Source organism: Ctenopharyngodon idella, chromosome 8 (genome assembly GCF_019924925.1).
Source record: "Ctenopharyngodon idella isolate HZGC_01 chromosome 8, HZGC01, whole genome shotgun sequence".
Taxonomy (NCBI): Eukaryota; Metazoa; Chordata; class Actinopteri; order Cypriniformes; family Xenocyprididae; genus Ctenopharyngodon; species Ctenopharyngodon idella.
This window is the reverse complement of record NC_067227.1, coordinates 32,202,714-32,215,338: the sequence shown is the minus strand read 5'-3', so window position 1 is coordinate 32,215,338 and position 12,625 is coordinate 32,202,714.

The following is a 12,625-nucleotide window of genomic DNA, read 5'->3' as shown; positions in this document are numbered from 1 at the left end:
AAATGAAATCTGCATCTCCATAAAGTTGGTCACCAGCAGGAAGCATGAAGTGCTCTAAAACTTCCTGGTATACAGCTGCGTTGACCTTGGACCTCAGAAACACAGTGGACCAACACCAGCAGATGACATGGCACCCCAAACCATCACTGACTGTGGAAACTTTACACTGGACCTTAAGCAACGTGGATTGTGTGCCTCTCCTCTCTTCCTCCAGACTCTGGGACCCTGATTTCCAAAGGAAATGCAAAATTTACTTTCATCAGAGAACATAACTTCGGACCACTCAGCAGCAGTCCAGTCCTTTTTGTCTTTAGCCCAGGCGAGACGCTTCTGACGCTGTCTGTTGTTCAAGAGTGGCTTGACACAAGGAATGCGACAGCTGAAACCCATGTCTTGCATACGTCTGTGCGTAGTGGTTCTTGAAGCACTGACTCCAGCTGCAGTCCACTCTTTGTGAATCTCCCCCACATTTTTGAATGGGTTTTGTTTCACAATCCTCTCCAGGGTGTGGTTATCCCTATTGCTTGTACACTTTTTTCTACCACATCTTTTCCTTCCCTTCGCCTCTCTATTAATGTGCTTGGACACAGAGCTCTGTGAACAGCCAGCCTCTTTTGCAATGACTTTTTGTGTCTTGCCCTCCTTGTGCAAGGTGTCAATGGTCGTCTTTTGGACAACTGTCAAGTCAGCAGTCTTCCCCATGATTGTGTAGCCTACAGAACTAGACTGAAAGACCATTAAAAGGCCTTTGCAGGTGTTTTGAGTTAATTAGCTAATTAGAGTGTGGCACCAGGTGTCTTCAATATTGAACCTTTTCACAATATTCTAATTTTCTGAGATACTGAATTTGGGATTTTCCTTAGTTGTCAGTTATAATCATCAAAATTGAAAGAAATAAACATTTGAAATATATCAGTCTGTGTGTAATGAATGAATATAATATACAAGTTTCACTTTTGGAATTAGTGAAATAAATCAGCTTTTTGATGATATTCTAATTATATGACCAGCACCTGTATATATACATAGGCCTATATAATAATATATATATATATATATATATATATATATATATCTCTACGCAGAATTTGATTTGACGACAGTCACGAGACCGATTACTTGATCCAATTACGTTGATGGATAAAAATAAAATTAAAACAAGCATGTAATGAGTAATGACCACAAATGGAGGGAAAATAGCGGAGTAAAAGTACAGATACATCACTTAAAATGTACTCCAGTAAAAGTACACAATTTTTAAACTACTCAAAAAAGTACAATTTCTGATATAAACTACTTAATTACAGTAATGTGAGTATTTGTAATTCGTTACTTCACACCCCTGCATCTGAGTAACTCCATGGTCGACATATGAGAACAAAGTTACAAGTCATGGACTTTCCTGTAAAAGAAACTGACAGAAATATGATATGAGAACACGTGAAAAGGAAATAAGACAAAGTTAAACAGTACACGGATGGCAGAAGAAATGCAAATCCTTCAAGATTTCAACCTGGTTATCTAGTTCGAGTTAAGAAACCCTGGATGGTAAAGAAGGGTGATCAGAAGTTCACAAAACCAAAAGCTGTTGTACAGAAGAAAGGTGAAGATTCCTAGCTACTTGATGATGGTAAGGTGTGGAATGCCTCACGTCTTGCTGAAGTGCCAGAATCGAGTCGAAGTGTTACTCCTACTGAGGTACAGCATGAAACAACACCAAGTCCGGTGAATAGGTCTGTTAGAGTTAGACAAAAACCTGTCTAGACCAAGGACTATGTTTTACATATGTAAGTAAGGGATATGAAGAACTTGAGATAACTGTGTGAATATTTGAATGAATAAGACACAAAAAGTTTAAACATTTTTATTTCATTGGTTTATAATACTTGTTTATTTTTCACTTGTTTATTTCTGTTGTGATATACAAGCAGCTGTATTCTTTCTGTTTACATGTTCTGATGTAATAACTGTGTGAAAGAAAAACTAGATAGTAAAGTGAATGCTAAGCTATTGCTCGTGTTGTGCCTGTTTATTATTCATTCAGGGCCACTGTCCTGCAGAGTTTAGCTCCAGCTTGCCTCAACACACCTGCCCAGAAGTTTCTAGCCTATAGTAAGACCTTGATTAGCTGGTTCAGGTGTGTTTAATTAGGGTTGGAGCTAAACTCCAGGAGTAGGATTGGACACCCCTGCACTAGATGATTAGACAGAAATACAGAAGAGAGTTGTTGGTTGTTGGTGTATGTAACACCTGTAGGGCCCAATGCTTGAGAAGAGATATATGACATCGACTAATCACAATTCAGTATACAAATATCACTGACACCATCCCTCCGGGCATTTAGTCATCTAACCAAACACACCCAAACCAGTTAATCAAGATTTTCCCAGAACCATTACATGCAACAGCAAGTACCGTAGTTAAAGCACTCTAAATAAGCAATAAGGAACTCGAGGCTAGTGCTGTATCGTGAATAAGTCATGGCTGAAGGGGTTGCAGCACCCTTTAGCTGTGACTTATTAACGATACAGCATTAGCCTCAAGTACCTTATTGCTTTTATAAAAACCACACAATACAAATATTAAAGCTAAAAATATGTAACAATGCAACTTTCATGAAGTAAACTCTTACTAAAAGACTTCCTTCCGCCACAAAAAAATAGTCCCTGACCGTGAACAGCAACAGAAGTTATATTATTACGCCATTAGATGGTGGTGAAGACTGTCTTTATGAGTGTGTCAGTCAGAAGCAAAGACTTTTCCATTGAAAAGTCTGAATTGTTGTGAACACGGAACAAGACGCAACTGACAAATGCTTTGACTAGTGCTGTCAGTCACGGGAAAACCCCTTAACTGTTAAAAGGACAAGATAATACATCGGACATTTAAACAGATTTTTTATTATGAACATAGGACTGACCTGAAGGAAAATGCTAAATCTGAATACAGGTAATAAACTCGCTCACTCGATCTCTTTCTCACAATACTCTTCTACATAATACAGTAAGCTTCAATGAACAATATCAATTGAGAACAGTTTACGCTGCTAAGAGTGGTTGCTAAGGGTGTTGTGTAGTGATACACAGAACCGTTGGGTGAAGTAGTCATAGCCGTGTTTTATCGTGAATAAACCACAGCTATTGACCAATCAGAATCAAGGACAGGAACTAACCGTTTTATAAATAACATTTCACAAGTTCACATATACATATAATTAAATAGAGTAAAGTTATGCGTATTTGGCATGCTGTCCGGGGGGAGGGCTCCAAGCTCGGAATTTTGGCCCGAACCCAGAGTATTCCCCCCGGATGTGGTAAGAATAGATGGGGTGGAGGAGGGATGCTGAAAAAATGTCAAACGAACAGAGGTAAGTCTGCTGTAAACTCGTACTAGATCGATGTACTCCCAGTTCCGCGCTCTGACGTCACATAGCCCACGAAACAACAATGGCAGCCCCTACGGATGTGGTGTTTATGCAAGTGCACAGTAAAATAACGTAAAATAAAAGGTATAACAGCTCCTCTTGCCTTATGCGCCGTTTTTCCTCCTCCGTTTCCCTCAAATAAGCAAGGAGTAAGCACCTTTGGCGACAGAAATTATTGTAAATGAGCATAAGCCCCATACGGTCCGCCATGCTGGTTTGTTTACACTCAGGCAGTTTGGCACGACTTGCCTGGAACGCAACAAAGTCGTGAGTCGTGACTTACGGGCTCAAAAACCTGCCTGGAACGCAGCATAACCTCAGTGGACTTGAACTTGAAAAATGTGTACTGACATCTTTCCACGTTGGAAACAACATTCCTTCTCATGTTTATTTGATGCTATATGTTATCTAGTAAGAAGAGATGATCGGTTCACGAGCTGCTTGAGCTGAGGCACTACAGCAATCTGTCACGACACATTAAAGTACTAGAGCCCTATGCCGCCATTGTTTCATAATGAACTGAAAAGTTAAACCATAGGCCTACATATCCTAAATGGTCTCTAACGTTGTATTTTGCCAACGAACTAAAATCTGTATTGTACTTTACTGTATTGTAAAGTAACTACTTAGAAAATTTTCATTTATTTTACAGTGCATTTGTTACAATATATGAATATTACGGTCATATGAATAATTATACAGGCCTAAATCATATTATAATATTATTGTAGGCCTAATAATTGTTTGCCATCCTAAAACACCAGTGTCAATGTAATGTAGACAGAGACTCTATATCACAACCAAAAATCTGTTTAACTTTAATGTCCAGATACAAGTCAATGCTGTTTCTTTGTTCAATTTGCACACTGTACATGGGCTTAAGCTCTCAGTTTAGAGCTCTCAAAGTGCAGCAGATTGATGCATTTAACCTTAAAATGTAAAAAAAAATTCTTACGGGGAAGCATGCCACCGGACCTACCTAGAGGAGGTACACCCAACATAGTTTTACAAATTCCTGTGGGAAACAATGTACATTTTATGAACTCCAGCATACTACAGCAAAGGTCCTTTAATGACAGTAAAGCTGTTAACGGAAAATTTAATTGTCACTGGACAAAATAGATTTGGGCTAAGCCCCGAATGTTTACAATGTCTGGCTCCGCCCCGAGAACGAATGCATGTGTCAATTTGTCCTACCGGTCTGTGCAGTGTCTCCTAACAATAGTGAAGCTGGGTTTTAAGTTACTTCAAAACAGAAACGGGACAGCGCTGACAATAAGTTCTTATGAACGATTCTGAGTGCAACTGTGCATGCGATCTGACTGTAATCCGAGCAGCACGTTATTATAAATATTTCCCATTCTGCATGTTATATTTTGTAGTTAATTTTTAATCACTCTACATTATATCACTATATAATACTTTTTATAAATTGTTTATACTTATTCTTTGTGGGCACTAAATTAATCAGTTATAATCAGCACCTGCAAATGTACACTTTGAAGAGTAAAAATGACATACAAGGTTACATAATTCAACTTTATTAAAACTGCATATGATATTTTACTTATATATAGTTTAATAAATAAAAAATAAACAGCAAAAAATAAACATTTATTGACCAAAAGTGGGCCCTGTGGCTGACAGGTGAGCATAGTCGAAGGCCGGGTGAAAAGATTGGTAACCAGAATGAGCATATATAGGCCTATATATATATATATACCCAGCAAGCAATAGCCGTCATTTCCGTCTCTGTTAACTATAGACCCGATATAGGCCGGCTATGAGTAACCCACTTTTAGCCGAAATTATCTTTAATTTGGTTACATGTCGTTTTTGCCTAAATAACTTGCGAGATGTATTCCATCATGTAAGCAAAGTCAACAGTGATTACAAGGTCTTTGACATGTTCTGTGCGTAGCCACGATTTAGCCCGTAGTCAGACCGGCTATTTGTAGCCCACCCAGTGGTGTATAAAGTACTCGAAATCCATACTTGAGTAAAAGTATAGATATCTTACCAGAAAATGACTTTGGTAGAAGTTAAAGTCACTGTTTAGAATGTTACTTGAGTAAAAGTTTTAAAGTATGTGATATTTTTTGTACTTAAGTATGAAAAGTATTTTTTTTTAAATATTAAACGTACTTAAGTATTGAAAGTAAAAGTACAAGTAAATGTAAAATACAGAAGGAGCAAAAAAATATTATTAAAAATTGTTCTACAGGTGCTGGTCATATAATTAGAATATCGTAAAAAAGTTCATTTTTTTATTGTAAATTATTTTAAAAAATGAAACTTTCATATATTCTAGATTCCCTACATGTAAAGTAAAACATTTCAAAAGGTTTTTTTTTTTAATTTGTTGATTAGAGCGTACAGCTAATGAAAGTCCAAAATCCAGTATCTCAAAATATTAGAATATTTACATTTGAGTTTCATTAAATGACCATCCCTACAGTATAAATTCCGGGTATCTTTTGTTCTTTGAAACCACACTAATGGGGAAGACTGCTGACTTGGCAATGGTCCAGGAGACAATCATTGACACCCTCCACAAAGAGAGTAAGTCACAGAAGGTCATTACTGAATGGGGTGGCTGTTTACAGAGTGATGTATCAAAGCATATTAAATGCAAAGTTGACTGGAAGGAAGAAATTGGGTAGGCAAAGGTGCACAAGCAACAGGGATGACCGCAAGCTTGAGAATACTGTCAAGTAAAGCCGATTCAAACACTTGGGAGAGCTTCACAATGAGTAGAATGAAGCCGGAGTCAGCGCATCAAGAGTCACCACACTCAGACATCTTCAGGAAAAGGACTACCAAGCCACTTCTGAACCAGAGACAACGTCAGAAGCATCTTACCTGAGCTAAGGAGAAAAAGAACTGGACAGTGAACAGTGGTCGAAAATCCTCTTTTCAGATAAAAGAAAATTTTGCATTTCATGTTGAAATCATGGTCCCAGAGTCTGAAGGAAGACTGGAGAGGCACAGAATCCAAGCTGCTTGAAGTCTAGTGTGAAGTTTCTGAAGTCAATAATGATTTGGGGGGGCCGTGACGTCTGCTGGTGTTGGTCCATTGTGTTTTATCAAGTGCAAAGTCAATGCAGCCATCTTCCAGGAGATTTTGGAGCACTTTATGCTTCCATCTGCTGACAAGCTTTATGGAGATGCTGATTTCCTTTTCCAGCAGGACTTTAGCACCTGCCCACAGTGCAAAAACCACTTCCAAGTGGTTTGCTGACCATGATATTACTGTGCTTTATTGGCCAGCCAATATGCCTGACCTGAATCTATGGGATATTTTCAAGAGAAAGATGAGAAACAGTCGATCCAACAATATACAGATGATCTGAAGGCTCAATAGTGACTCAGCAGTGCCACAGGCTGATCACTTCCATGCCACACTTCAGTGATGCAGTAATTTGTTCTAGGAGCAAGTCATTTGCTGTAATATGTCCTGCCGATCAAGTATTGAGTGCACAAAAGAACATACTTTAAAGAACTTGAACTTTTCTGTTTTGCAAATCCATTTTTTGATTGATCTTAGGAAAATTCTAATATTTTGAAATACTGGATTTTGGACTTTCATGAGCTGTACGCTCTAATCATCAAAATTTAAAAAAAAAAAACTTTTGAAATGTTTTACTTTACATGTAGGGAATCTAGAATATATGAAAGTTTCATTTTTAAAAATAATTTATAATAAAAAAATGAACTTTTTGATGATATTCTAATTATATGACCAGCACCTGTATACACAGTTTGAGCAGCAAGATTGTGTCCAGTTTTAACTCTCTTTCATTTTGTTTCTTTGAATTAAAAAAATGGCTAAATGTTGATTGTAATTTTTAAATATAAAAAATACTTATATTAATTATAGGCCTACATTGATCATTCATGTTAATTCATAGTGCATTACAACTAATGTAAGAGACAACTTTAAAATGTTAAAATGTAAATGTTGTAATTAACAATGAACAATACTTTTGGATTGTTGGATATAAACTAATGCAAATGAATGGTAACAATCGTGACATTAAACAGCTGGTGTTTTTGTCACATTGTTTTAACCTCTTGAGGTACTGCTAATGTTAGCATCCTCTCAGCCTCGACAGCAAACATACTTCTGTTCTCCACTAATGCAGCATCTAGTCAACAAACTAATTACTTTATAATGATATGAAAACATGTACTGTAGTGTACACTGTATAACATACCATTTTGTTGTCTATGTTTTAAATCCGTTTTTGAAGTGTCCCACTCTGTGCAGCGCGCAGCCTCACGTCACGTGTCAAAACAAACTCTACGAGGTATCAGCGATTTTTATTTCGCCTCTAGAGGTCGCTCTCGTACTGTATAATGACAGCGCACTCTTCTCAGCCGCTCCAGCAATGGACGCAACCCGGAAAATGAAATCAACTGCAGTTGTGCGAGCACTTGTTTGCGCATGCTTGCTTGCAGTCTGTGTTCCTTCGACTTTATTTTGTAGTAAGTAACAAAAATGCTTTGGGAAAATGTATCGGAGTTAAAAAATACATATTTTTTCTTTAGGAAATGTAGTGAAGTAAAAGTAAAAGTTGACAGAAATATAAAAACTCAAGTAAAGTACAGATTCTCCAAAAAATATAGTACTGTAATGAAGTATTATTACTTCGTTACATTACACCACTGAGCCCACCTATAGTCAATACTGATTTATTGTATTTTTTGGACAGGAAGTGCATGAGATGGTTGATATCCCATCATGTTTGCAATGTCAATGATATGTGTCATTTCATGACATGGTCTATCTGTAGTCACGGTTTTGCTCTGAATTGGATAGGCTATGTGAAGTCTGCTTTTAGTCCACCCGGCGAAATCGAGGCAATCTATAGTCTAATTTTTACGGCTTGGCTATAGCCTTGATTCAGACCAGCAATGAGTGTAGCCAAAATAGTGTTAAGTAATTTTCGGCCACAAAGCTTGTGGGATCCATGATATAGCCTACCATCAAATGCAAGTATACATTTGAAACAGCGTATTTTTGCTCTCACACAATCATACACATTCTACGATATATATATATATATATATATATATATATATATACAGGTGCTGGTCATATAATTAGAATATCATCAAAAAGTTGATTTATTTCACTAATTCCATTCAAAAAGTGAAACTTGTATATTATATTCATTCATTACACACAGACTGATATATTTCGAATGTTTATTTCTTTTAATTTTGATGATTATAACTGACAACTAAGGAAAATCCCAAATTCAGTATCTCAGAAAATTAGAATATTGTGAAAAGGTTCAATATTGAAGACACCTGGTGCCACACTCTAATCAGCTAATTAACTCAAAACACCTGCAAAGACCTTTAAATGGTCTCTCAGTCTAGTTCTGTAGGCTACACAATCATGGGGAAGACTGCTGACTTGACAGTTGTCCAAAAGACGACCATTGACATCTTGCACAAGGAGGGCAAGACACAAAAGGTCATTGCAAAAGAGGCTGGCTGTTCACAGAGCTCGGTGTCCAAGCACATTAATAGAGAGGCGAAGGGAAGGAAAAGATGTGGTAGAAAAAAGTGTACAAGCAATAGGGATAACCGCACCCTGGAGAGGATTGTGAAACAAAACCCATTCAAAAATGTGAGGGAGATTCACGAAGAGTGGACTGCAGCTGGAGTCAGTGCTTCAAGAACCACTACGCACAGATGTATGCAAGACATGGGTTTCAGCTGTCGCATTCCTTGTGTCAAGCCACTCTTGAACAACAGACAGCGTCAGAAGCGTCTCGCCTGGGCTAAAGACAAAAAGGACTGGACTGCTGCTGAGTGGTCCAAAGTTATGTTCTCTGATGAAAGTAAATTTTGCATTTCCTTTGGAAATCAGGGTCCCAGAGTCTGGAGGAAGAGAGGAGAGGCACACAATCCACGTTGCTTGAGGTCCAGTGTAAAGTTTCCACAGTCAGTGATGGTTTGGGGTGCCATGTCATCTGCTGGTGTTGGTCCACTTGTTTTCTGAGGTCCAAGGTCAACGCAGCCGTATACCAGGAAGTTTTAGAGCACTTCATGCTTCCTGCTGCTGACCAACTTTATGGAGATGCAGATTTCATTTTCCAACAGGACTTGGCACCTGCACACAGTGCCAAAGCTACCAGTACCTGGTTTAAGGACCATGGTATCCCTGTTCTTAATTGGCCAGCAAACTTGCCTGACCTTAACCCCATAGAAAATCTATGGGGTATTGTGAAGAGGAAGATGCGATATGCCAGACCCAACAATGCAGAAGAGCTGAAGGCCACTATCAGTGCAACCTGGGCTCTTATAACACCTGAGCAGTGCCACAGACTGATCGACTCCATGCCACGCCGCATTGCTGCAGTAATTTAGGCAAAAGGAGCCCCAACTAAGTATTGAGTGCTGTACATGCTCATACTTTTCATGTTCATACTTTTCAGTTGGCCAAGATTTCTAAAAATCCTTTCTTTGTATTGGTCTTAAGTAATATTCTAATTTTCTGAGATACTGAATTTGGGATTTTCCTTAGTTGTCAGTTATAATCATCAAAATTAAAAGAAATAAACATTTGAAATATATCAGTCTGTGTGTAATGAATGAATATAATATACAAGTTTCACTTTTTGAATGGAATTAGTGAAATAAATCAACTTTTAGATGATATTCTAATTATATGACCATCACCTGTATATATATATATTATTATTTATAAAATTTTTATAAAATATTTATTTTTTATTTATTTTATATATATATATATATATACACACACATATATGACTGTCTTTAATATTGTTAAATAAAAATGCAATTACAATTCTCAACCGCTAGATGGCAACTGTGGCTCTACTCAGACATGACTACTCGCAACGCGAGGCTTGAAAGTTAGTAGCCTAATGTATACATTTCCGCCATTTTACAACTGTCGGAGAGCAAGCAACAGCAAATGTTAAAGCAAATTCTTTCCTGCTTTTGGTCTTGTAAGTATCTGTTTTTCATTTTGACATGTGTTCATTATTTATGTACGTTATTTGTTATCATGTGTAGGAGCCGTGACATTTTAACGGGTAACAGTGCAGACTCAGAGTAAGCCATGTTGTGGTTAGATTAACATGCTACATGTACATGTACTGTACTTGTGCCCTAAAACTCAATAATTATCTAAATACAAGGGGGTAAACATGAAACCTGTGAAACCTATTATTATTTGTTATGAAAGCCACATATATCTTTTAATCTTTTGATCATTATGATATGAAAATATGAGTTTTTGATTTGGCAAGGCAAGTTTATTTTGCATAGCACATTTCAACAACAAGGCAATTCAAAGTGCTTTGCATAAAACATGGAATTTATGGAACCGACATTCAATCAGGTTGGTTATCAAATAAACCAAAAAACATTGTTAACCTTTTTTATTTAACTTTTTTGTCAATGTTTTATATTTTTATTATGTTAAGTTGTAAAATGTTCCATATTTAAAAAAAAAAAAAAAAAAAAAAAAAATTGTGTTGTATTTGTAAAATTTAATTTTCATTATTTTTTTTATCATTTTGTATTAGGCTATCTTGAGTTCTTTTTCTAAATAAAACCTTTATATTTAATTTGTTTGGATGGATTGTCATTTATGAGAACCTGTTATATTTAAGTGAAAAGAATCCTTTAGTCATTGTTTTGTTGTTTATTATGTATAGATGTAGTCATTCATTAGCTGTATATTTGATGACTAGTCTACTCTTGGTTAGACGTCTATTAGATTTTCACTGACAGCCCAAATTTTGCCTCGTTTTAGCCTAGACGTCAGGGCTGTGTTTTGACGGCTATTAGACGGCTATTAGACGTCTTTTAGACATAAAATTGCTTGCTGGGTATATATATGCTGTCACATATTACATGCTTTTATAAATGCATACCTTTTGAAGGATAAGTAGAATATCTAAACTACGACATATGCTCTCAATGAAAAATGCAGAACAGTTAGTTCATGCATTCATGACCTCAAAGCTAGATTACTGTAACGCTCTACTGGGTGGTTGTTCTGCTCGCCTGATAAATAAACTACAGCTCGTACAAAATGCAGCAGCTAGAGTTCTTACTAGAACTAGGAAGTATGACCATATTAGCCCAGTTCTGTCAACACTGCATTGGCTTCCTGTTAAACATAGTATAGATTTTAAAATCTTGCTAATTACTTACAAAGCACTAAATGGTTTAGCTCCCCAGTACCTGAGCGAGCTCCTGATTCATTATAGTCCTTCACGTCTATTGCGATCTCAGAATTCAGGCCAGCTGATAATACCTAGAATATCAAAATCAACCGCAGGCGGTAGATCCTTCTCCTATTTGGCACCTAAACTCTGGAACAATCTTCCTAGCATTGTTCGGGAAGCAGACACACTCTTGTCAGTTTAAATCTAGACTAAAAACGCATTTCTTTAACCTGGCATACACATAACACATTACCAATTTATATTTTCAAATCTGTTAAAGGATTATTAGGCTGCATAAATTAGGTCAGCCGGAACCGGGAACACTTCCTATAACACCTGATGTACTTGTTACATCAGAAGAAGAATGGCATCTACGCTAATATTAGTCTTTCTGGTTATCCCAAGGTTCACCGTAGTCAACCGGATCCGGGCCGTATCCAGGTGAGACCAAGGACCTGCGCCTTGACACGACCACAACGCAGCCCTGAAGTATCAGCAGAGATTGAGTCAACTAGATCATCCACTGTGAGGGCCTCATTGACAAGACAGCCACGACACAGTTCCTCAACAACCGTCCATACCGCTGTGATGAATACGATCCTCAATTGGATGGAACTGGAATAAATACTTTGAATGTTGCGATCCTGTCGGACTTATAATAGCTACCTGAATCGTAACAAAGCACTGTTGGCCAGAGGAGAACTGCCCCCCCCGACTAAGCATGGTTTCTCCCAAGGTTTTTTTCTCCATTTAAACACCTATCTGCCACCTGATGTCACCTGATGGAGTTTGGGTTCCTTGCCGCTGTCGCCTTTGGCTTGCTTAGTTGGGGACACTTGACATTTGATTTGACATTTGATATTCAACAGTGCTTTGATCTGCCTGCATTGACACTATTCTTTAAGAGCTGCTGTGCAGCCAAACAATGTACCAGTTATCACTGTAAAGCTGCTTTGACACAATCTACATTGTAAAAAGC